This window comes from Pelobates fuscus, chromosome 12, assembly GCF_036172605.1.
Source record: "Pelobates fuscus isolate aPelFus1 chromosome 12, aPelFus1.pri, whole genome shotgun sequence".
Classification (NCBI taxonomy): Eukaryota; Metazoa; Chordata; class Amphibia; order Anura; family Pelobatidae; genus Pelobates; species Pelobates fuscus.
Window position 1 is genome coordinate 6,600,900 of NC_086328.1, and position 23,530 is coordinate 6,624,429.

At 44.2% G+C, this 23,530-nt stretch overlaps 1 protein-coding gene across 2 annotated transcripts in view; it reads left to right on the top strand.

The window, feature by feature from the left end:
- The first annotated feature begins 1,433 nt into the window (after positions 1-1,433).
- ZFHX3 (zinc finger homeobox 3) overlaps positions 1,434-23,530 on the top strand; it is a 67,163-nt gene continuing 45,066 nt past the window's right edge. For both annotated transcript variants that reach the window (XM_063437797.1, XM_063437798.1), the window contains exon 1: positions 1,434-1,642. The gene's annotated coding sequence lies outside the window, so the exon portion shown is untranslated. The remainder of the gene's footprint in view (positions 1,643-23,530) is intronic.

Sequence of the window (23,530 nt, forward strand, 5' to 3'; positions counted from 1 at the left end):
CCCATGTCTAACCCACACTCACACCCCTTGTGCTCCTACCTGATCCACACTCAGACCCTTTGTGCTCCTGTCTGACCCACACTCAGAACCCCTGTACTCCTGTCTGACCCACACTCAGACCCCCTGTACTCCTGTCTGACCCACACTCAGACCCCCTGTACTCCTGTCTGACCCACACTCAGACCCCCTGTGCCCCTGTCTGACCCACACTCAGAACCCCTGTGCCCCTGTCTGACCCACACTCAGAACCCCTGTGCCCCTGTCTGACCCACACTCAGAACCCCTGTGCCCCTGTCTGACACACACTCAGAACCCCTGTGCCCCTGTCTGACCCACACTCAGACCCCATGTGCTCCTGTCTAACACACACACTCAGACCTCCTGTGCCCATGTATGCCCCTTACAGTTTGCTCTTGTCGGTCCCAGGCTGCCATCACACCTTCCTTCTTCCCAACTTTATGCAGTGATGCAGGAATCTGAGAGTCCCAGTCACTGCCCCCAGCCCATCTCCATATACAATGTGTACAGGCTCTCACAGTGTACATGTAACCCTATCCTGGCCATATATTCTTATGTTTGTATACATAATTAATACAGCGCGGATCTCCCATCCCTGGACCCCCAGCCTCCCCCATCCACCCTTCTCTTCATCACACCCTCCTCCTTTCTAACGCTTCCACTTCTCCTCATTTCCCCATTCTCTTTCATTTAATCTCACTGAGCTGTAAGTCCCCAAAAATAGCCAAATAGCCCAAAAAACCCAGAGGAGAGGATCCAGCGAGTCTGTCACCATCCCAGGACAAACTTTCTTCCCCCTTGGTTTATCCAATCTGCCCCCTCCTCCATCACACTCCTCTTCACCCCAACATCTCCCACCTGTTTCACTCAAATATCTATCCATCATTATCCCCCCAGCTCTATCCCCCCTCCTTGCACTATTCCCCTACCCCCCATTCCTCTGCACTGCACCCCATCACTCACTAGTCCATGTGCCCCCCAGCCACTATTCTTCCTTGTGCCAGTGATTCCCTGTCCCTTGTGTGCCCTGTCCCTGCCCCCATGCCCTGTGCCCTTAGTACTACCCTGTGCCAGTGATACCCTAGCCCCCGTGTGCCCTGTCCTCCAGCCCCTATTCTCTCTGTCCCAGAGATCCCCCAGCCCCACTTCTCCCCTGTGCCCCCCCCCCCATGCCCTGTGCCCCCAGCCTCTATCCTCCCCTGTGCCAGTGATGTGTGCCCTGTCCCTGTCCTCCTCCCCCTCCCTGGCTGTCCCTCTCCCCCTGTCTCCCCCCCCTGGTTCCCATTGATCCAGGGCTGGTAATTAGCCCTTCCCGTCGTGCCTGTGTAATGAAGCACATGCGCACTGAATTAATCAGCCATTTTTTGCAGGAAACTAATTAGCAGAATAAAGATCCAAAGAGTTTTTTTCTTGGCGAGCATCAGATGTGAGTGCGGGCTCCTGGCGTCCGGAGCTGCTCCCCCTGCTTCCCCGCTCCCCGAGCTCCAGGGCCACCGCCAGGGGCCACCGCCTGCCTGCCCCGCACCGCTCCGGCTTCATGGGACCCCGAGCCGATCCGATCCGAGCCGAACCGCGCCGAGCCGGAGCTCGCCCAGGACGCAGCGCCCGAGAGCCCTCAGCCCGAGTAAGTGACAGCTTCCCCCCTGGGGGATCCCCCGGGACCCCCTTCCCGACCTGGCACTGACCTGGCTCGGTCCTGTCCGGGAGAGCAGCCCTGGGCACACTGTGGGCATCCTGTGAGTGTGTGTATAGCAGCAGAGACAGCAGCAATGTGAGTGTCCATCCAGCTCCCACTAGCTGTGTGTGTGCCTATTCCTGGATGGTGTGCCACTCATACTCACTGTGTGCCTATTCCTGGATGGTGTGCCACTTATACTCACTGTGTGCCTATTCTTGGATGGTGTGCCCCTGCCTGGGATCCTGGCTCTGGGTGCCAGGCTGTGCCCCAGCTCCCTGCCTGTCACATTGTATCCTAGTTTAGAATGTTAGAGAGCCGTAGCATTGACACAATGGACGAAGAATGTATCAATAACTTTTTCTTTATTTTATTTTGGGGGGCTCCTCTGAGGATTCTGCTTGGGAAGCAGGGAGTGTATATTTCTGGTGCTGAACATATATATAGAATATTTCTGGATCAGATTTATTGTTTTGTTTTTGTGTCTATTAGATGTGCTTTAATGTCAGTCCTGTGTTGTTTTTTTCTTCTGAATAGTCTGTGGTAAGACTCTACGTAAAGCAGTCTCTCTCTTTGTAGTGCAGTTCTCATCATTTCATTAGGCATATTTTACTTTTTATTTATTTTTTTGCTACACTTTACTTCCCAGGATTTTAACTTATTATTTATTTTTTTGTTGTTTTTTGTTCCCCCTTATTTAATGTTTATGTTTTATCAGATAAGTGTAAAATGAAATGCTTGCAATTGGGGGAAAAACACAATGTAGGAATGATTTCCATAATCAATAAGAGCTTGTAGGAAATCCTTTTCCTTCATTTCCTGTACTTTTCAGCTGTCTGTGTTCACTTGCCTTCCTCTCCGTACTCGGATTTATATTCACTCTTTATTAACGTCTTTTCCCCCTGACATTAGCCTGTGGATGTGGATTACACTTTTATTAAAAGCATCCCAAATGCTCCTTTGGATGTACTTGCCTTTATTCACGCGGACACTTTTTTTGTGAAATTTTTTATTTTTGTCCCTCTCCCTTATTTTTTTTTTGTATATTCCTTATTTATATTTTTTATCTTTCTACGGTGCTCAGATGATTTACAAAATTTGGCAACATTTCAAAAGGGTGGGGGAATTGGAGACGAATTGGACACAACATGCAGAAAAAAAAAATGTTTGTTTTTTTCTGTTTTTTTTTTTCTCTGCAATTTTATTTTTCTCATTGATGGCGAGGTCATGTTTTTTTATGGCGTTGGTGTCAGAGGGCGATGTGTGACCCTATGAGGAGGTTCCCAGGAATGGTTTGAGTACTAGCCTGCAGTGCGACTGTGTATGTTGGACAGCTGGATTTTGAGAGCAGTTTTAAGAGGTTTTGCTTTCCAGAGGTGGAATGCACTGATGCTGAACATCTTCAATTCTTCAGATGGGTCAGTGAGACCCATTTTCCCTCGCCGTCCTCCCTCCCCCTCCTCTCCTTCTGCTTATCTTCTTTTAATCTGTTAATACAAAATTGCATGCAGCTTATCCAAATATTTCTAAACACTGCCTTTCTTTCATTGCTTCATTTAGTGTAGTTTCATCATTTTAGTTTTGTTTTTTCCTATTTTTATTTTATTCCATGCATGTTTGCTAAATGCCAACCACATTATCATTAATCCTACTGTAATAACTGTAAATGCTTTATCGCTGTGTATATACGTCATTTCTTTGGCTACTTTTAATGCCACCTTTTTTTGTTTTTGTAACAAAATGCCCTTTCCCCGTAGTTACTGTATTTTCATTGATAGGCCCATCTGCCTCTGTTGCAAGTGCTCAAGATGTCATGTTGAGCCTTTACCCCTTTTTTCTTTCCCTCCCCCCTCCTATTTTTTTTTTACCCCCTTTCCTCCTTCACCCCTGTGTAATATGAAATGATTTTCCTGGGGTGCAGTGATTTACCTCCTTAGGGTCACATGAGTTTGAAACTGTGAAAGGACGGTGCGGGAATCTTGGCTCGAAAAGCATAAAGACTGCTCGACTAAACGGGGTCAGCTTCTATGCTAAGAGGCGACAATACAAAAAGAGAAAAGGAAAAACCAGCTGCTTTGTTTTAGTTTGGGGTTTTAATCTTTCTTTCCAGTTTCTCTCCCTGCCTGGCTTAAAAAAAAAAAAAAAAAATTCTCTCTCTCTCTCTCTCTTCTTCTTTAATTTTTCACTGTTTCCCTTTCTCTTGTGTTCGAGACTGCGACCTGCCTGAAGTATTTGCTCTAAAGCTTAGCTAAAAAACAAAACCAGCAGAAAAACCTTATTGAATTCAGGCAAATAAGGTTAGGTCTGTAGCTCATATTACAAAGCAGTTTTGAATATGCTGCCCTTCACAGCAGACCAGTTATTCCTGTTGCTACAACTTGGAAGAGGAAAAAAAAAAAAGAGACATTTAAATTGTAATTTGTTAGTACAAGAAAATGGAAAGTATTTTAAGCTCTTTCGATAATTCAACATGAGCCCAACAGCCCATCCCTTTCTCCCCCTTCTCACTTTTTCACCTCTTTGGATATAATTTTGTCATTAAAACAAAGCAAAACAAGGTGGGGGCAGAGAGCATATAGTCCAGCCAGTCGATCCTTTCGCCTATATGTCTGCCGACACTGCAAATGGCATATTTCTCAGTTAGAAGGAAGTTGGCGAGATGCTGTGGTTTTCTAGTTACACAACATGTTATCATACTTGCAGTGACTATGGATTTACGTTCATTGGGTATTATATATAAGAGCGTAGAACGCCGAATATGCGCACTTGTATCAGTGCTACCTGCGTACAAAGCCATTTTATTTTCCAGACCCATAGGTTTTCATTTTGTTCTTTGAATTCTATTTCGTGATCAGTAGCTGTGTCTAGAGTTAAGGCCTAACATTTTTTTTGTGTATATAATTTGAATTTTCTATGTAAAATTTTCATAATTTTTTTTATTTTTATTTTTTTAATTAATAAATATTACATTAAACTAAATGAACCGGTTGTCGTGGAATTTTAGATTATAATTTGTATTTTATTTTTTCTTTACAATAAACAGTCATTCTAATTCCAGCCCCTTAACTCAAGCATGCACGCTCCCCATGATTTGTGCTGCCGTTGGACACGTAAAGATTTCGGCACAGCTGGGATTACGTGTAAATATTTTTGGATGTTTTTGGTCTAGTCTCGTCCTCTGCTTTTCAAATTATGTAACAGAATCCAATGCTGCATTAAAAATTCAGTATTACAGACTGATTGTAATGCTGCCTCATTAGAGCTCTGTCTGGCCCCTTTATTAAGTCAAACAAAAAGCAAAAGGCTTTTAGATTTTAAACACCAATAAATATTAAGGGTCTGAATATGGAAGCCTGCAGTTTCTTTGGTCCCTTTGCTCTCCCCATTTCTAAATTCTTCACCCCTTCCACTTGGAAGCCTGTATGTTTTATCAGTGTAAGCAGTCACATCCTTCCATATTTATATATTCTAGCTATCCCCTCTGCATCTGGATTATGTACGGGTTTTGGATGTATGTTGCTTAGACAGGAGTGTTCGAAAGGCAGGATTCATTATTTTATTTTATTTCCCTTTGCATGTCGTGGTGGTTTATTGCATTTTTCTTTTTTTTTTTTTTTTTTTGTCCTTTTTTGTTTACCCTTCATTTTCCAGAATTTCTAGTGTGTGGAGGGCGTGTGTTTGTTTTCCCCTTATTTATTTTTTTTAAATTCAAGCTTTTTTCTTTTTTTATTATTATTTTTCATCTATTCTACTTCCCCTTGAGATATAATGGGGTCATTGTTAATTTTTCAGTCCAGTTTAAAATTCAGACACTGACAATTTTGTGCTGATGAAACTGAAAGTGAGTTTGTTTTATGTAAAAAAACAAACAAAAGCATTTTGTGTGTGTATTATTCCCCCTCTAAAAAAAAAAAAGAATAAAATAAAAAAAAATTTCAGTTGTAAATCCTTACCATATATTTGCCTTCTGTTTAAATTTTTCACATTTGTATTTCTAATTGCCATAACCTGTGACTGAGATCTAAAATAGTTTTGCCTGGTCCTTCAATCAGTGTAACCAACTCGGCCTCTGTCAGCCAGATCGTGGCTCCCAGATAAGTGCTTCCCTTGGGCTCCAGCAGTTCGGCCCATCGCCACTTCGATATCCCCATTTCCAGCAGTCAGTAATGGCTGCAAGTGCCTTCTATGTTGACACTTTGGCTTGCTGTGAAACCCTAGGGTAACCTCTCAGGGCTTCTCTTCTGCTGGCCTTTTGTTCTGGGAGAACTGAGCTAAGGTGCTTTTCAGTCTGACTGTAGAGAAAGCGAAGACCAATGTGTGCCTCCTGCCTTCTGAAATCAGTCTGAGCTTATTGTCTGACTGTAGGGGGGGACCAAGCCAGGAAAATACCTAGCTCTTTAATGAAAAACCAAGCCAGTGCTCCGTGTACCAAGTTATCGGCTTTCAATCTGATAAATGGGGTTATTTGGATTTCACACTATAAGGGTTTATGTTTAAAAATTGGATTTAATGTGTATATTACATTTATTTTCATTTTTTAAATTCTGTTTTGTGACAGGGTTACCTATTTGTAAAATAAACACAAAAAGGACAATATGATGCAGTTTTGGTTAGACAGTGCAGTAGTATAAGTTGACATTTAAATGTGTTATGTTTAAAAAAATAAATTAAAAAAAATGATCTACTCTTGAGTCTGCTAGCTTGGATAGCTGTACTCGATGTGCCTTAAATGCTTACTCCGTTTTCTAGTTAGGATTTTACCAACAACATATTTCAGTTCCGGGGGAACATATCTTGGCATATATGTTATATTAGTGGTTGTCATATAAAATCTCTTTTGTGATATATCTCTTAATATAAAATTCTCCCCCTTTTGTGTATTCTGCACAATCTGATTTTATTGGACCTGTATGATTTCTTGTTAGCCATGTCTTTGATTATTGGACACGCTTTCTTTTACCACAACAATCTAAATAGAGTGTCAAATCTGTCTCACCCATTTAGGTCACAAATACTACTGTGTTTTCATGCTGTAGCTCACAATTTATATAAAAAAAATACAATATATATATATAATTTTTATTTCTAATTTTAGTGTTCTCTTTGCATTATAAAACTGTTACTGCAATTCTTTCTTATGGAGTGTCGGAAGACATTTGGCCGTCTTTATGTATCTTCCTACGACACCCTCTTCCTTCACACAATTGTAGATATTATGGGAGCGGCGAAATCCTTTAAAATGACCTGCATCTACTTTTAGAAGCCCTTTATCGCCATGTAAACCATACACTGTTAAAATGTGTCTCCACAGCAACAACACCTGAAGGACATTCTGCGTGTGCGTTTATATATTTATTATCTATATATAATAATGTGGTGGGTGCCATATGCAGACTTGTTATAACGAGAAACCACAAGAGTTGGGCTTCTGTAACATTTTACTCCTCAACAGTTCCATAGCTGTGGTAGGGCAATGCATCAATCTCGTTTACACATCTGTGGGAGAATTATATGCATCATTTGCTCAAACTCTATCCACAAATGTGAGCGTAGAGGAGCGGGTGTAGCGGCCTTGTCTCTGTCTTGGAAGAAGAGAGGGCACCCTATTATCAGTGCAGTGGCTTTTACAGGGTGGCTTCCTGTCAGTCAGCGTGGCAACGCCTGCTGGCAGGTGCTGTGCCATCTACAGTGGAGAATATCGCTAGTTTTTGAGGAGTTGTTTAGGGATATTTAGGCCTGACAAGATACTATGGCAGAGTGTGGTAACCTTTTACTGGAGCTGACAATTTACGTTTTGTGCTTGGGTTTTATCTTGTGTTCCAGGTGTTCTTAATACGCACACGATGCATTTCTCCAGTGGATGCCAGGCTGGGGAGGAGTACAATACAAGGTGACCAACTAGACAGAGCGATTCAGAGGACTTCCTATACAGACTCGTACAAGTAAAATGCAAAACCGAGCTGTGTGTTTTTGTTTTTCTCTTTATGGCATTGCCTGTTTAATTTCTAAAAAATGTTCTAAGCTGTGATAGCATCGTTTACATAGATTAGCACCAGCCTTTAAATGCAACAGCATGTCCATTGTGGTTTGCCAGCCTTGTGGCATCGTGGGAGTTGTAGTTTTGTAACAGCTGTTGGCTTGGCTGCCCTTGATGAAGGATGGCTGCTAGTGTTCTTTCCTGAATTCAGAGCCAGAGCTTGAGCTAGCAGTCGTAGAACAGGTACAGAGCACCGGGTCCCAGGATGGTTCCCCTATATTTCCACCATTGTTCGGAGCAATGCAAGTCGACCCATCGGAACAGAACTTAAAATTCCATTGAATGAGCCTTGAATGGGCCCCTGGAATGCTCTTATGGTTACTGCTGTTGGGATGATCCTCTCCCTTCACATGCAGTTCATTAAAGACCTGCGTGTTGCATATGGATCTGTGCAAGTGCATACCTAGGACCCACCCCACCACTGTGGTATGTGCTGGAAATGTTTTGGATTAGTGCTGGAGGGGGGGCTGATCACCGGCCCTTGACATTTACATTATCGTACCCAGTGGAAGAATGCCTTCATCTAGTGGCTGGGGGTGATGGCATCTTACAGTGGCCGCAAGGGTGAGGTTGTCTAGTGGCATCTTATAGTGGCCACAGGGGTGAGGTTGTCTAGTGGCTGGCATCTTATAGTGGCCACAGGGGGGAGGTTGTCTAGTGGCTGGCATCTTATAGTCGTGGGAGTGGGTTGCATCATATAGTGGCTGCTGGAGTGGGTTGCATCATATAGTGGCTGCAGGGGTGAGGTTGTCTAGTGGCTGGAGTGGGTTGCATCATATAGGGGCTGCAGGGGTGAGGTTGTCTAGTGGCTGGATATTGTAACTAGAAGGGTAATTCTATCTAGTGACACTGGCTGGTTCTCACAAAGCCTTGGCAAGTACTTGCTTGTTACACAAGGGTTAATGTGCAGATCCATTTTCCAGTTGTATGATTGGCTCACGGACCTTTTCTTTGATAATATGGAGAAAAATAAAATCTTTCTGCAAAGCAGTGTTACGGCTTTCGGAGTGAGTAAAGTGTGTGCATTGCCAGGGAATGCAGTGCTGCTACACTCAGCTATTGTGGGCCGTTACCTTGGGCCTAACACGGCATCAGTTCTTACTGTTTAGGAGCTTTGGGCTGGCAGAGCATTGTGGGAAATATTTAAGAAACATCTGGTTGTTTATCTAAAAGAAGTGCACATTCTTCAGAGCACCTATGGCTCTGTCCTACTGTCCTCATTCAGAGTTGTTTTACTTTGCTCTGTGCCATTCGGGATGCCTTGTGAGTACATGTACATTGATGGGGGTTTTTGTTTTTTTTGTGCACTTCCAGCAGCTGAGCCATATTTCCGAATATATATCATTTTTAAAAAAAAATGTTGTCTCCCCTATCTCCTTGCCCTCCTCTGCTAGTGTTTGTTGATCTGTCTCTGCGCTCAGTCTGCCTGGAGCTGTCAATGAATCCGTTTTACAGTTGTAAACCAACACGATCTGTACCACGTCTCATCATGAAGAATCAATTTAAAGGCTAATTATGCTCCATCACCTAATCGTCTATCCCCAAACTACCAGCGTTGTGCATTCTGCTCCCCACTGAGCTCACTCCCTGGGTGCACACAGGTACAGCCATCTACTCCTCTGAGTGTGTGTGTTTTCCCCAATCTAAGGCTGTACAAGCAAGGGAATGCATGTCTGGTTCAAATGTATTCGAATTGTGCCCACCATTAATCTGCAGACATAGTAGGAACTTAGCTGCTCAACCCACTCTGTGCATGTGTCTGCTGCTGGCAGTCTGTGCAGACCTGCTTTCCTCTTATCTGATGGTGGCAGGATCCCAGCCCCTCCCAATCTGCCCGTGATCTGTGTGTCCTTTAAGTGCATCTCATTCCTGGCACTACGTCCCTCCCACCCTCTCATGGAGCCTTGCATCCCCTTTGTGTTCTGCAGGACTGGTGTGTAAACGTTTGGTACTGTTACGAATTCCAGTATATATCTATATCTATATCTATATATCACAATCATTTTAAAATTATTTTTGTACCTTTTTTTCTTTTTATCCCTCCTGAGCGATAAAACTGCAGGGCTACCCTTGTCACCCCAGATGTCTTATGGCCTACATTTCCCATTATGCCTTTAACCTGGCAGGGCTTCATAAGAGATTTAGTTCATAAACATCTGGGGGGCCAGTGCTGGCGATTACTGTCATACGCAGTATGTGGGTTTAAATCCATGGAGGCTTAGAAAGTAAAGAGCCCTCAGGTGAGGTTTGACATGGCATGATGCTCTGCGGTATTGCTGTTACAGTGATTATAGTAATGGTGTTTGGGAAGGTGGGGGCTCTTACTGAAATTTGCTCTGCTGGCTTTATAGGACTGATCCCCTCCTCTTCACAGCCCACTTCATCATTTTCCTGATAAAAGAGGAAATCTGAAAAAAAACACACGAAAACTTTCTTTTTAGAATTTGTAAGTCCTCCGATTTATCTGCTTCATGCTTGAAGCACATTAGAAGACACTCCAGCTCCCAAGACACAAGTTGCTGTCCGCACAAACCTGTCCTCCTGCATTCTTCTCTAATTTCTGTTTGATTAGCATAAAAACTTTTTTTTTTCTATTTTGTTTTTTAATTTTTTTTTTTTTCTTCTTCTTGTAGCAACAGGATTGTGGGGAATCAAAGCCACAGAAATGAATGCATTTCCTGAATGCATGTACAGTTTGGATGATGTAATCTTACCTTTACCGAGTTTGAGGGAGTACATGCAAACAGAGTTAATTTATTTTTTTTGTAGGTTATTTTGATTTTCCGGTTTTTATTTATAATGGTTATTGGTATCAAAATGTCTTTGCAAGGGAGAATACAATGATATTTGGAGAACATGTATGGTGAGACTGGCCTATAATCTACTGTGATCCTTTAGACCTGGACACCTCTTACTTTGAGGGAGTTACTTGGACCGGCCTGGTGTCCCTGATCACTGCACTTATAACGTGACCCTGCAGAAAGTAAAATCCTAAATTACTGCGAATTACCTGTCCTTTCTTAGTTTTTGCTTGTTTTTTTCCGTCAGAATTTTGACATTGACATTATATCTCCAAGAGCAATTTGATTTAAGGCAGAGCACGTTAGCCAAAAATAGTGTTATTTATGCACCTGTTGCGCTGGTTTGGGGGGTTATTTTAAAAATGGTTTTAGTGATAAGGGGCCCTCTCATTTTCTTCTACTTTGCTGTGGCCCAACTATCCTCCAACACGTTTTGTGCAGTGCTTGCTCTCTTCCTAATGGGAGCCTGACCCCATGCAGTCAGGTCTGACAGGCGATGTACTGATTGCTCGAGGGGGGGAAGGCTGACCAGTATCCATAGAGACAGGAAAGCATCTTCTGGAGGTGGACCGCTTGTATTTGGGAGGTGGGTGGGGGGGGCGATATAGCACCAGTGCCACGTTTTTAACCTTTCTTGTGCTGCTTGCCTGATGCAAGATGCGTGGGTTTTTTTTTTTGTTTTTTTTTATTCCTCTGTCAATTGTTTATCTGCTTTTGCCAAGTATCAAGTTCACTGTCTTAGAATGCGGTCATACAACTAGCGGCTCACTTCTGCTGGATGTTAACATTGTTGTAACTACTGTTGCCAATGCTTCCTGCACTTTGCTACAATGCGTTCGTGCTCCTCTTTTGCATGTTTTGGCTCTTTGTGCCAAACCTCGGTGCTTGCAGCCAGCAGGGAACAGGTTGATTTCTGTTCTCTGACCCAAGGCTAACTATCTTCCTGTTCCAACACCCTTCCCCAGAGCACTTGGTGCTAATCACGGTATTTGCTTTGATTTGTTTACGAGTGTGTTAAATAAATGTAAACAGCCGCATCCCCTCCCTGTGCCATCAAACTCCGTCAATTAATACGTTTGAATGAGAAAGGGGATTGCAGATTCCCTGTGGGGTTAATGTTTATCCACGCTTCCTCTCCAGCATTAACAAGGAGGTCTGTAAGCTGCCTGGGGGAGGATTACTGACTTCACGTCCATGGAATGGCTCTGCCCTGGGAGACTGCAGGGTGAGATGCAATCAAACTGCCAGGTAAACGAGCTGCATGCCAATGCCATCATAGGATACTGAGACAAGGAGTCGTTACAGTGCATGCTGGGGTCGTGTTATGACGGGTAGGCAAGGATATGGTAGCCTCACTTTATTTTTTAATATTGGTTGTTTTTTTTTCGTTACAGTATTCTCTTGTTGGCATTTTTTTTAAATTAATTTTTTGATATGGAAATATTAAAGCAACGGATATTGTAAAGTCTTGTGTGAGGAAAATAAAGTAATGAATTCTCACAGACCGCTGTTTAACATCAAGGAGCACACAACCATGCTTATGTGTAGATGAGTTGGTGCTCCAATTAGATTTGTCTCCAAACCTCTATACTAATCTTTAAATAAGGGGGTTTAGGCTGACTAGGGGACCATTTATCTGCTTCTCGCGACCTTGTTACAAAATGTTCTGACTGTCTGCTAGTGATCAGCTATCAACACGTTTAAATTTGTCTTTGTGTACAGGCAGCCTTGAGCATTGTGTGAGTTGTAGTTCTATAAAAGAATCTCTCCATGGAGTTTCTAAGGCCAGACATATGTGTGGATGTATCGCTAATACAAAAGGTTATGTATGAGTATCAGTAAAGTTTCTAAATGGCATTCTTTCGATGTAAGCATCTACCTACTACAAATAGAATAAAGGCCTGTCAGATGGCAGTGTGGGGTTTTTCTTTTTTCTGTCTGTAGACCATGATGGGTTTATTCATTAAATTTAGAGAGTTCTTCCTGTTAGTCCCGTTTTTCATTTCTCTACAATTTAAATAATAATTTTTGGTACCTCACCCCTTGTCTCTCTGTTGCTGTCTCGTGAGCCCTTGCACGGCATCGTTGGCGGTCTTGGTGGGTAAGATTAAATCCATGCTTCCATGGAATGAAGCCACGGGAAGGGCCTGTTGGGCGTAGTATCTGCTTTGTCAAGCCGTGGAAGTAGAGAGCCCACTATATGCAGCGCAGTAAGAGCGGTGTGGGGACTAATTAGCGCACACCTCCTCATTAGACCATTATTGTTTTTGTCTGGCACTGTGTAAGTGCTGGATACTTGTCTCAATGAAATGCAAAACAGCAATTAAACATAGACCTGTTGGTATGAAGCCGGTTTTGATGCCAGCTTGGCACAGAGCTGTCTGTCTAGAAGGGAGACATTTGTATTCTATCCCAGGAAGAGCCTCCTCTATGTGCATCGTCCTGCTATCTTTTATTTCTAATTATCAATAGCCTTTCTAAACAAGATTGTAACCGGCGAAACCTCCTGCAGACATGAGAGAGGCCTGTGCAATGCTTTAATTACCAGATCTCCAGCAAGCCTGCCTCCTGCCCCTTCCATGCTGCCTAACCAGGCTCTGAACACACTGCATTTGGAACAGGGAGGCTCACTGCCCATTTATTATTCAGTTTAAACCATATCTGATGATTTCTGATAAATTGATAAGAGGGATTGTGTGAGTCAATAGAGATGTAGACAGTTTGCCAATAGGACCCCCAGAGTTATTGATCCTGCAGTAAATTAAAGTCTTACTTAGAAGCTGCCGATATTTCTAATCTCTGCCCTTACCAATTATAGCCTAGCAGCTTCCTGCAGCCTGGGGTTAGCGAACACGCCGGTGGGGCTGAGGGAGGCGGCGGTGATGGACAGGGCATGTAGAGGATTCCGCATTGAGGTTTTTTTTTTTTTAATTCTCCTCCATTGCTAGCCTGAAATCAGTGATGTGACCTGGACTGAGTGATCGTTTGCCCGATAAGCCTCTGTTAAATCTCGTTTAAGATTGAAAGCCAATATCTTGCTTTCAGTAAGGAGAGAGGAGAACAATCTCTTGGTAAAGTCTGTGTTCTTTCTAATACCCCAGAGCAAAAATCAATGTGAGGTATAATTCCTACACTTGTCTTACATGGCTTTAATGTGCTCTCCCTGCTTCCATGCTGGCTGCCACTTTTATGCCATGGTTGGTCCCAGGTATGTCTCAGACTGGCAGGGGGCTGTACATGTTACTGGAGAGAGCGTGCCAGGCAGGGCAGCAGCGTTTGCATGCTCTGCTTGCTTTCATGCTGAAGGTGTCTGCTGTGCCACCCTTGCCAGCTTCTCTCGTGGCAGGAAATCTTGGCATGCAGCTGGAACGGCAGCAGTCGAGCCATGTGTGTAGCTGAGCAGTGAATTAAACAAGACTTGAGTGCAGGAGGGCTAGTATATCAGAACAAGAGATAAGCACAACTCCCTGATTGTGGATCAATAAAGGTTAGTGACATCATATCTCAAAGTGAGAGAGGCTTCTTAATGCAGCTCCATTTATCAGATGGGGCTAGAAGCCAGTAACCTTTTATTTCTCATCTGTCATCCAGCTCATTGCACTGATCTGAGTGCCTGGGAGCCTGCAAAGCATTGCAAAGAGCTGGCCTGGCTGTGTATTGCTGCTGTGCTGTACAGAGCTGGCTCTCTGTTGTGTTGCTCCTGTTGTTTGCTCACACAGGGCTTGTTGAGGTATCTGTCTAGGAAATGACTTGGGAGCTCTCCAGAAAGGCCTCACTTCCTGACACAATGATGACTCGACAGCCAAGTTCGTGTCCTTTTGAAGGGGGAGTGACTGCACTCCCTGCCATCTGCCTGTGTAAAGCGTGGCTTCAAGATCAGGTTTGGGCAGGTAGCAGAGAGAGGTTGGGTGCACTGTGCACACTCCACAATAAAGGGGCCGCTTCCTGTGTGCCAGTCACCTGCAATGCTGCAGCTCCAGCTTGCAGTATGAGATGCCATGACTCTGTAAGTGGTGGTTGGTTGCGGTGTGTGACAGTGGGCAGACCTGTTTGACTGTCTGACAGTGAAGTGGATCATGTTACAGGCTGGTTTGGAAGGTGGCAGGATGCCCAGGGCTAGTAGGATTGGGCACAATGCCACCAAGATTCAGCCTTTTCTGGAGCTTTGTCTTACCTGCAGCTGTCTTATCCTGGCACATGCTCATATACCATACCTGGCACAGTCAGGTCCTCTTGGCATCGTCTCCGGACTCATGAAGGGTTCATCAGGTGAAAGAGGAGGCTGCTGGTCCATGCCATGTGGCCTGGTAGGGGGTAACCTGCTGCCTGGTGCTTTACCTGTGGATTAGAATATTAATTACCGTCCAGACGCTGAGGATTTAGTGAGGATATACAGCCTTCTCCTTGGCAAGATGACAAAGGGATGTTAACCCTACAGTTGCCAAAAGGGTCCATTTATCTATCTTTGAGAGAGTAACTGTACATTATGCTGAATTGTTGCTGTAGTTTAGAGCCGTTCTGGGGCAGCATTGTAAAAGTAGAGCAATTGGTAGGAATGTCCCTTGGTTTCCATGGTGACTGGTTCACACTTGCCCCAGACTTTTCTCTATCTAGAGCTACCTTGGAGGAGAAGGATGGTTGGAGGTGGCAGTAGACGTGTATTATCCCGGCTCTGACACTAGCTGATCTCTACCATTGGGAGCCTTCTTGGTGTATCATGAAGCCGTGCCTGTAAAACTGGATGCTAGATTTCTGTTGCCCCTGGAGAAAGACACTATCTGCCTCTAACTTGCTGAAGGTCTTTGACGTTTCTGAGAGAGAGTGTTGAGGACATGGAGTGATGGGCCCCTGCTGTGCGAGCAGAGCCTGTGCCAAGTCTTAATTAAAGCTAATCACAGTGACCATAACACAAACAGGTGTTACCATGTCAAACAGCTGGGCCCCTCCCTCGGCCTGCAGGTGTGCCACTCATTTACCCCCACTACACAACCAGCCACCCTCTCCAGCTCACCTATCCCCCCACTACACAACCAGCCACACTCTCTCCAGCTCATCTATCCCCCCACTACACAACTAGCCACCCTCTCCAGCTCATCTATCCCCCCACTACTCAACCAGCCACCCTCTCCAGCTCATCTATCCCCCCACTACTCAACTAGCCACCCTCTCCAGCTCATCTATCCCCCACTACTCAACTAGCCACCCTCTCCAGCTCACCTATACCTCCACTACACAACCAGCCACACTCTCTCCAGCTCATCTATCCCCCACTACACAACCAGCCACACTCTCTCCAGCTCATCTATCCCCCCCACTACTCAACCAGCCACCCTCTCCAGCTCATCTATCCCCCCCACTAATCTACTAGCCACCCTCTCCAGCTCATCTCTCCCCCCACTACACCCTGTGTTGAGGACATGGAGTGATGGACCCCTGCTGAGCGAGCAGAGCCTGTGCCAAGTCTTAATTTAAAGCTAATCACAGTGACCATAACACAAACAGGTGTTACAGGGCAAACAAACCATGTCAAACAGCTGGGCCCCTCCCTCGGCCTGCAGGTGTGCTACTCATTTACCCCCACTACACAACCAGCCACCCTCTCTCCAGCTCATCTCTCCCCCCACTACACAACTAGCCACCCTCTCCAGCTCATCTCTCCCCCCACTACACAACTAGCCACCCTCTCCAGCTCATCTCTCCCCCCCACTACACAACTAGCCACCCTATCCAGCTCATCTATCCCCCCACTACACAACTAGCCACCCTCTCCAGCTCCTCTCCCCCCACTACACAACTAGCCACCCCCTCGGCTCCTCTCCCCCCACTACACAACTAGCCACCCTCTCGGCTCCTCTCCCCCCACTACACAACTAGCCACCCTCTCCAGCTCCTCTCCCCCCACTACACAACTAGCCACCCTATCCAGCTCATCTATCTCCCCACTACACAACTAGCCACCCTATACAGCTCATCTCCCCCCACTACACAACTAGCCACCCCCTCGGCTCCTCTCCCCCCACTACACAACTAGCCACCCCCTCGGCTCCTCTCCCCCCACTACACAACTAGCCACCCTCTCCAGCTCCTCTCCCCCCACTACACAACTAGCCACCCTATACAGCTCATCTATTCCCCCACTACACAACTAGCCACCCTCTACAGCTCATCTCTCCCCCCCACGACACAACCAGCCACCCTCTCTCCAGCTCATCTCCCCCCACGACACAACCAGCTACCCTCTACAGCTCCTCTCTCCCCACAACACAACCAGCTACCCTCTACAGCTCCTCTCTCCCCACAACACAACCAGCCACCCTCTCTAGCTCATTTACCCCCCGCAACATAACAATCTACCCCCGACAAAAAAAACATTAACCTTCTCTCCAGCACATCTATCCTCCATTACAAAAAACAGCCACCCTCTCTCTCTCTCTCTCTCTCTCTCTCTCTTTCTCTCTCCAGCCAATCTACACCCCACTACACAACCAACCACCCACCACACACCAGTGTTGCGTAACATTAAACTATGAGCATTAATACTGTTGCCACATTATTTCTGAACTACAAATCCCAATCGATGCTCAGCCAGTTTTGTCTAGTAACTGGATAGACAATGGACATTAAATTTTAACCCTTCTTAGTCCTAAAATTGTTGATAACCATGATCTGCTCTTTTTTTTTTTTTAAATGCATGCATCTGTATGATAAAACGGTACCTGCGCCCCTCCTCTTCACCCCATTTTAGGGTCTCTGCAATTATCCTAATAAACAGTTTTATCATCTTCCCAGCAATCGATATTGAGGCTGAGGCAGGCTGTATTATCTCAGAGCTATTGATTAGGTTTAACAACTCCGCTGGGGGCCATGCTTGCTCTCCTCATTCAGTCCATTTCTTAATGTCACACCTAACATGTCAGATGGAGCCGTCCCTTATCACTGGACATGCAATTCTTTCACATGTTTCTATTAAAACTGAATTGCCGTCTCCTTCCTGAACACCTTTCATGTGCCGCCCAATGCGTATTGCTCTTAGACCCATCATGTATGGATATGTGTCACTGCTACATGCTGATGGGCGAGACATGAAAAGTTCTATCCACTAGCAATGTGCAGAATTCATAAACTGTTAAGGCTAAGCCTTTCCATCCTGCAGCATATAACTGCTATCCATATAAATAATGATCTGATCTCTGCATATCCTCCTGCTACAAGGAGAGCTTCTGGTAAGAGACTGGAGTTAACACACCATCCACTCGCACTCACCCACACCTCTCCCTCCCTGCTGCAGGAGCATGGCTGGGAAACCAGGTGCTTCTATCTAATGGAATTTCCCATCACTTACTGCCCTGCTGATTTCTGATCAATGAAAATGAATTTGTTAGCTCATTGCAGGCTGGTCAGAACTCTGCTGCTTCCAACCGTGTCAGTTCCGGTAAAACCTGCTTATCAGCAGCACCAGCGGATAAAGTGAAATAAAGGAACAAGATCGGAATTATCCGATGACATCAACTCTGTTAACTCCTTGCCTTGTGACTTGTACGGTCTTATTCGTATCCCAGCTTCCATACCGGTCTGAGGCACAGTGATCACTTACAGCAATAATGACCACTTACAGTAGCATTGCTGCCCTTAAACTGTTTCATCCCTGGTAGACATTTATACCTGGTTCTATTGTGCCAACCAGATGACTTTCTTAGAGAAATTAATGCAGAAAAAGATCAACCACCTTTTTATTTAGAAAACATTAATACAGGGTTGAAAAAAGTGTATGTGCGCGCGTAACCATAAAAGCAATAATGAAGGTGTAACCTTCACACCATACGTACATGATAATTTCCAAGGATGAAAGATGTTTAAATTCATTAAACTGTTTGTTTCGATAGGTTCGGGGAATTAATACTTTACAACTTCTCTGCTCACAGTCACACATTAAAGCACTTCAGATAAGTACCGGTAATATAAAAGTTAAAGCACAGCGTGCAATTTATTTATTACGATGGCCCCCCACATTTGCAATGATGTTCATCAAACCTGAAGCCTGGACAAGCATTGATGGATTGTAATTCCCAAACCTGTCGATCGTCATTGCAGTAACAAATGGCGCAAGGAATAGTGCAATGCTAAATGTTGTATTCTTCAACAGCAAAACTAGCGCAGTGACCCCCTCTTAACTAGTATCCTATAAAATCCTGACCAGCCCCCTTCACCTCTCTGTCAGAGGGTTCACTATGGCAGCGCAATGGTCAATGCAGGAGCTTATTGTGAATTGAACTAATATTAGTGTTCCAACCTTTTTGGTACCAACCACCTTACTGGATAATGCGCTACTTGTCTCTATTGTCCCATTGGGCACATTCACTAAATAAATCCCAGTACATACAGTGCAAGCCTGCAATTCCTCAGTGTTTCTACAAAGGTCAGCCAGGGTCAGATTATGCATTCAGGAAAAGCTAATGCCCCATAGGCAGGGGTAGACCACCGGAAGATGGAATGCTTGTGGGACTTTGTTTTGGGCCCCAGGAACCGTATGAGGCCTCTACTTAGTGCCTTCTAAGGGATCGCTCCCCATGCGTTGAATGAAGATAATGACCGGGGTGAGGACTCATATTTGGTATCCTGTCCCAGGGCCTATTAGGTGTCAATCCAACTGTGAGATCATCCATTAATGGGGAGACTGGTTATGGTTTAAAGGTTAGTTTGGTTCTCATTGGGGATGGTTTCACTGTGCTGAATGAAACTTATTCAAATTGATACAAAGGGTCTGGCGGAGTCTGATAACTGGGTTTCTGTTCAGTGACACTATGGCACTGGTAGTCAATCTATTTCACTCTAAATTTCCCTAGCTCTGTGTAAGTAACTGATTTTGCCGTCTCCACTCGGTTGTAAGCTGATCCATAAAATGCATTTATTTGACTTGTCTCTAACCTGTTTTTTGTATCTATGGCCATCACATCCTATGCGGTATGACCCAAATGTTCCCGATAGAACAGATTTTATTTTCTCCAGTGCTGGTTCCCTATCTTGTATTTGCATGAGAGACCTCCTAGGTTTTAGATAAACTCTACAAATGAAGAATCAATAAGATTGTGAAAAGGCTGCGATCTGGCTAAGGGACTAAATCAATATCAGGACTTATCTGTCACATCAAAACATCCCGGCACCTGCCAGCATGGAAGCCTGCTGTGTCTCGGTCCTTCATGCTCCCGGTGTCCTGTGTGTGGGTACCAGGTGAGAGATAAACTGCATGCCTATATGGGGGATGCCAGCCTCCTTTACTATGCCTGCGTGGAGGTGACTGGCATGGATTGCTGCTGCTGCTTTCTACTGGTGGTCCCCAGGCTGTAACTGAGCCGCCAGCAGTCTTGTTTGGGTTCTGCATTTCTTTTGCATCCTGCTGTTCGAAAAGCTGTTTATGCTAATGAGCCTATTAAGATTTCAAGGCCTTTGCCATTGCGTATGTCTGTGTGTGTGCACGCTGTGCCCCATTAATGAGCTAGCACAGGGCATCACTTTTTTTGCATTGTCATCGTGCCAATTCCAGCACCCTGTGCCAGAGCAACAGGGAGAGAGACAGCTGTTGATGACAGACTCACCTTAAGGCTTTTCCTGCTGTTGGGAAAACACGCAGTACTGCCCATCACCTTTCCCAGGGGTCTGTACCTGTGAGCAGAGGGCACTTACCTGGCCATACTGGTAAAGGTGTCATGTCAAAAAGCTGTATCCTTTGCACTTTTTCTGTTTTTAGTTTGTTTTATATTTTTTTCTTCCTCCAAGACACTTAGAAACAAATGCAAAAAATGCATCTGTATCTTCACCCTCCAGTCCCACCATTTCTCAGTATATTTACAGATGCACCGTTACTCCAGCAGGGAGGATTTAAAGGCCTGCGGGTACACTAACCACAATAAACCCGCCTTGACATCGCTTCCTCTTTATAAACTACTGAGTTGGCACTTTGTTCTTCCAGATTTCTTCATTCATGCTGGAAATGGCACTTGTCCCAAATATAACTCACACTGTGTCAGTTTGTATGTGTATTAAGAAATGTGTCTGTTTCTCTCTCCTTTTTTTAAAAAAATCTTTTTTTCTGTTGCGTATTCCATATTTCGGATTGACTGCTTCTCACCTTTTCTCTGCCATTCACCAGCAGCAAGCCTCACAAACTGTCACTCCTATCGCTCCTAGCGGAGAATCCTGACACTTGCATTTTGCACCAGCAGATTTGCCAGAAGATGCCTGTTTCTGCATGATGCGCTCTCCATTGCCCCTTTTCTGTGGGCATTTTTTTTTTCCCTTTTTAATTTATTTAAAATGTTGCTTCTCGATTTGGTTTGCTGCCAAGCTGCCTCTTGTGAGAGAACTGCCTAATTAACACTGTACTAATTAACAATTTGAGATTACACAGTGCCGTTGTTCAGATTTAATCCGGAGGATGTCAGGGTGGCATTGGCCCACCTCCTTCATGTGCAGTTCATTCTCTTTTCTCCCCATCTTTGTATGCTTTTGGTAAATAATTTCCCGGCTGGTGCTGGCACCCTGCCCTGTTCAGTGTCCATGTGTGATGGTATTTAGATATTCCCATTGCAGAGAGCCAGAAAATGTCCCGGGGATATGCCGGCTAAGTGGGATAGGCCCCAGCCAGTTGCAGGCGGCTGTAAGAATTCTGATGCATGATATTGAGAGAGAGAATATCTAAAAGGATACAGATACGCAACATTAAAGTGCATAATATATGTTGACCTCTGTAGGTATAAGCTTTGGATCCACAAATATGTTTTAAAAAAATGTCTTGGGATACTCTGGAAAATGCAAGCTGAATTATATATCTGCTCTGAAATACATCATTGGCATTCATTTAGACATTAAAACAAATTATATAAAAAAAAGTTTTGTTAGTAAACTTGAGGCAGGCACAGTTTGATTGGTAACTGTATAGACAGGGCAAGGTCCTCAATGGATCTCTAAATATATACTATAGAAAGTGTCATACATTTACCATAATGCATCTCAGAGCATAGCCTTGCAGTACTGCGTGTGTACTGTCTGACGGGTGCCAGAGAATGAATTCTGTATTCCTTTATTCCCCATGGAATAAAGCCATGTCGTCCTAGCAGTAGCAATTACTCTGGCTTACTTTACATTGTACAGTGCTACGGAATTTGCTTGGCTATATAAATAATCTGCTTTTTTTGCCTGGTGTGAACTGATTAAGGCTGTGAGACACAACATATCCTCTTCTGGAGTAGTTCTTGTAAGTCTTTTTAATATTATTACAGAAAATATTAATCTCTAAATGATTACTGTTTGAGACAGTCATTGGGCTCTAAAACATGTGAGTCTAGCTGGTTGGGTCAGTCACCAAAAGTGTAACGTTCCATCTTTGTGTTTTTGTGTGAGTCCTATTGTGTGGTACAGAAAGAAAACTCCTAGAATACTTTGATGTAGATGTAAATATAAATCCCTGCATGCATGTACCTCAATGTACACATAGGGCACTCTGTCTAATAATGTAAAACGAAAACTGGATTGGGTGGGGAGGGGGAAGGAACAAAAAAATCTAAGGAATGGACTGTATTTGTGTTTTGTAAAGTCCATTCCTAGAGAAGGTGCATAAATAAGGCCACGAGGTTCAGAATAAAAGCTCTTTCAAATTTTCTGTCTGAAATAAAGGAGCGTGAGTGTGTATATATAGTCATCTCAACCTCTCCGAGCAGAACAGAAGGCTGAGGCTTGTTCTGGCTTCAACGTCCGCACTCTGATTGGAGCTCATTGATTTTACGGGAAAACATGTTTATAGACAGAGTGCTGATCGACCTGAGGAGTTTGACTTCTGCTTCCTTAAGTAAGAGCTGTTCCTCTCCTATTGACTGACAATCAAAGCGAGAGATGAAAGCCAGGGGAGCAGAATATAATCAGACAAGCAGGCAGTTCAGGAAAATGTCTATGGAGAGCACTAACAGGCATTCCAGGAGTCTAGCTCCCAAAATGACCATTTCTCTGAGCATTTAGCTGTATAATGTCTAGCTGACCATTGTGTGGTTGTATGTTTTATGCTGGTTTTTCTTCATTATATTTTTTTATTGTAACACTTTTTATTCTCAGTGTATTTGCCTTACTGATGGATATTAAGGCAAATTCTAATGAATTTCTTATATTGGAATACTCTGCCAGCGTATGTCTGTGTAAATAAGTTTAGACTTTTTGGGATATTTAGATTTTTCTGGTGTTTGGGTGTCTATTGGATGTCCTTTAGATTACAGAATTTTGTTTACCTTACAACTTGGGCATGTATGTCCCAATCAAATTGTTGAACTTGGGGTTTTGAGGGGGTGGCCATGTTTGTCCCCGTACTTACTGGGTTCCGGTAGATATTTTCCATAGAATATATATTTTTTTCCTTTTTTTTTTTTTCCTCTTTGGACCTAGGAGCTCAGCCGGGTTTTACGTCAATAAACAAGTCCCCAGTGCCCCGTCAAAGTGTTTCTCTCCTATCACTGCCTCCCCTTCCCACAGCTTCCAGGAACTTACCAGGCTTTTATGGCATTGATTTTACAATTAGCCTGTTAACCCTACTGCCCTTCTCTCCTTGCCAATACCACTGGCCAGAGCTGTCAATCACCTACTAATACGTCAGGTTCCTTACTTTTGATCATGGGGGCAATCCCTCTACCTTAAAAACGTCGTGCTCTACTAATGCTTGCTGTGTTTTTGCATTTTTCCTGCTTACCCAATTCCCACATTAAATGGCACTTTTTATCGCGGTCTGTAACCTCTAACAAGCTGTTCCTCTCTTTAAATGCGGTGTCAAATCTAAGCAATCTTGAAACGTGCAAGCTCTGTTATGTCATATACACAACTTTCCCCTTGAATCAGAGTATTTTTAGTAGGCAGCAACGCTGTAGAACTAGGTCACAGATGTAAGGCTTGCACAGTGACTTAGTGATGCTGTTTGGCTGTGCATGACATCCTAACATTGAAAGATTGTCTAGAGAAATCACA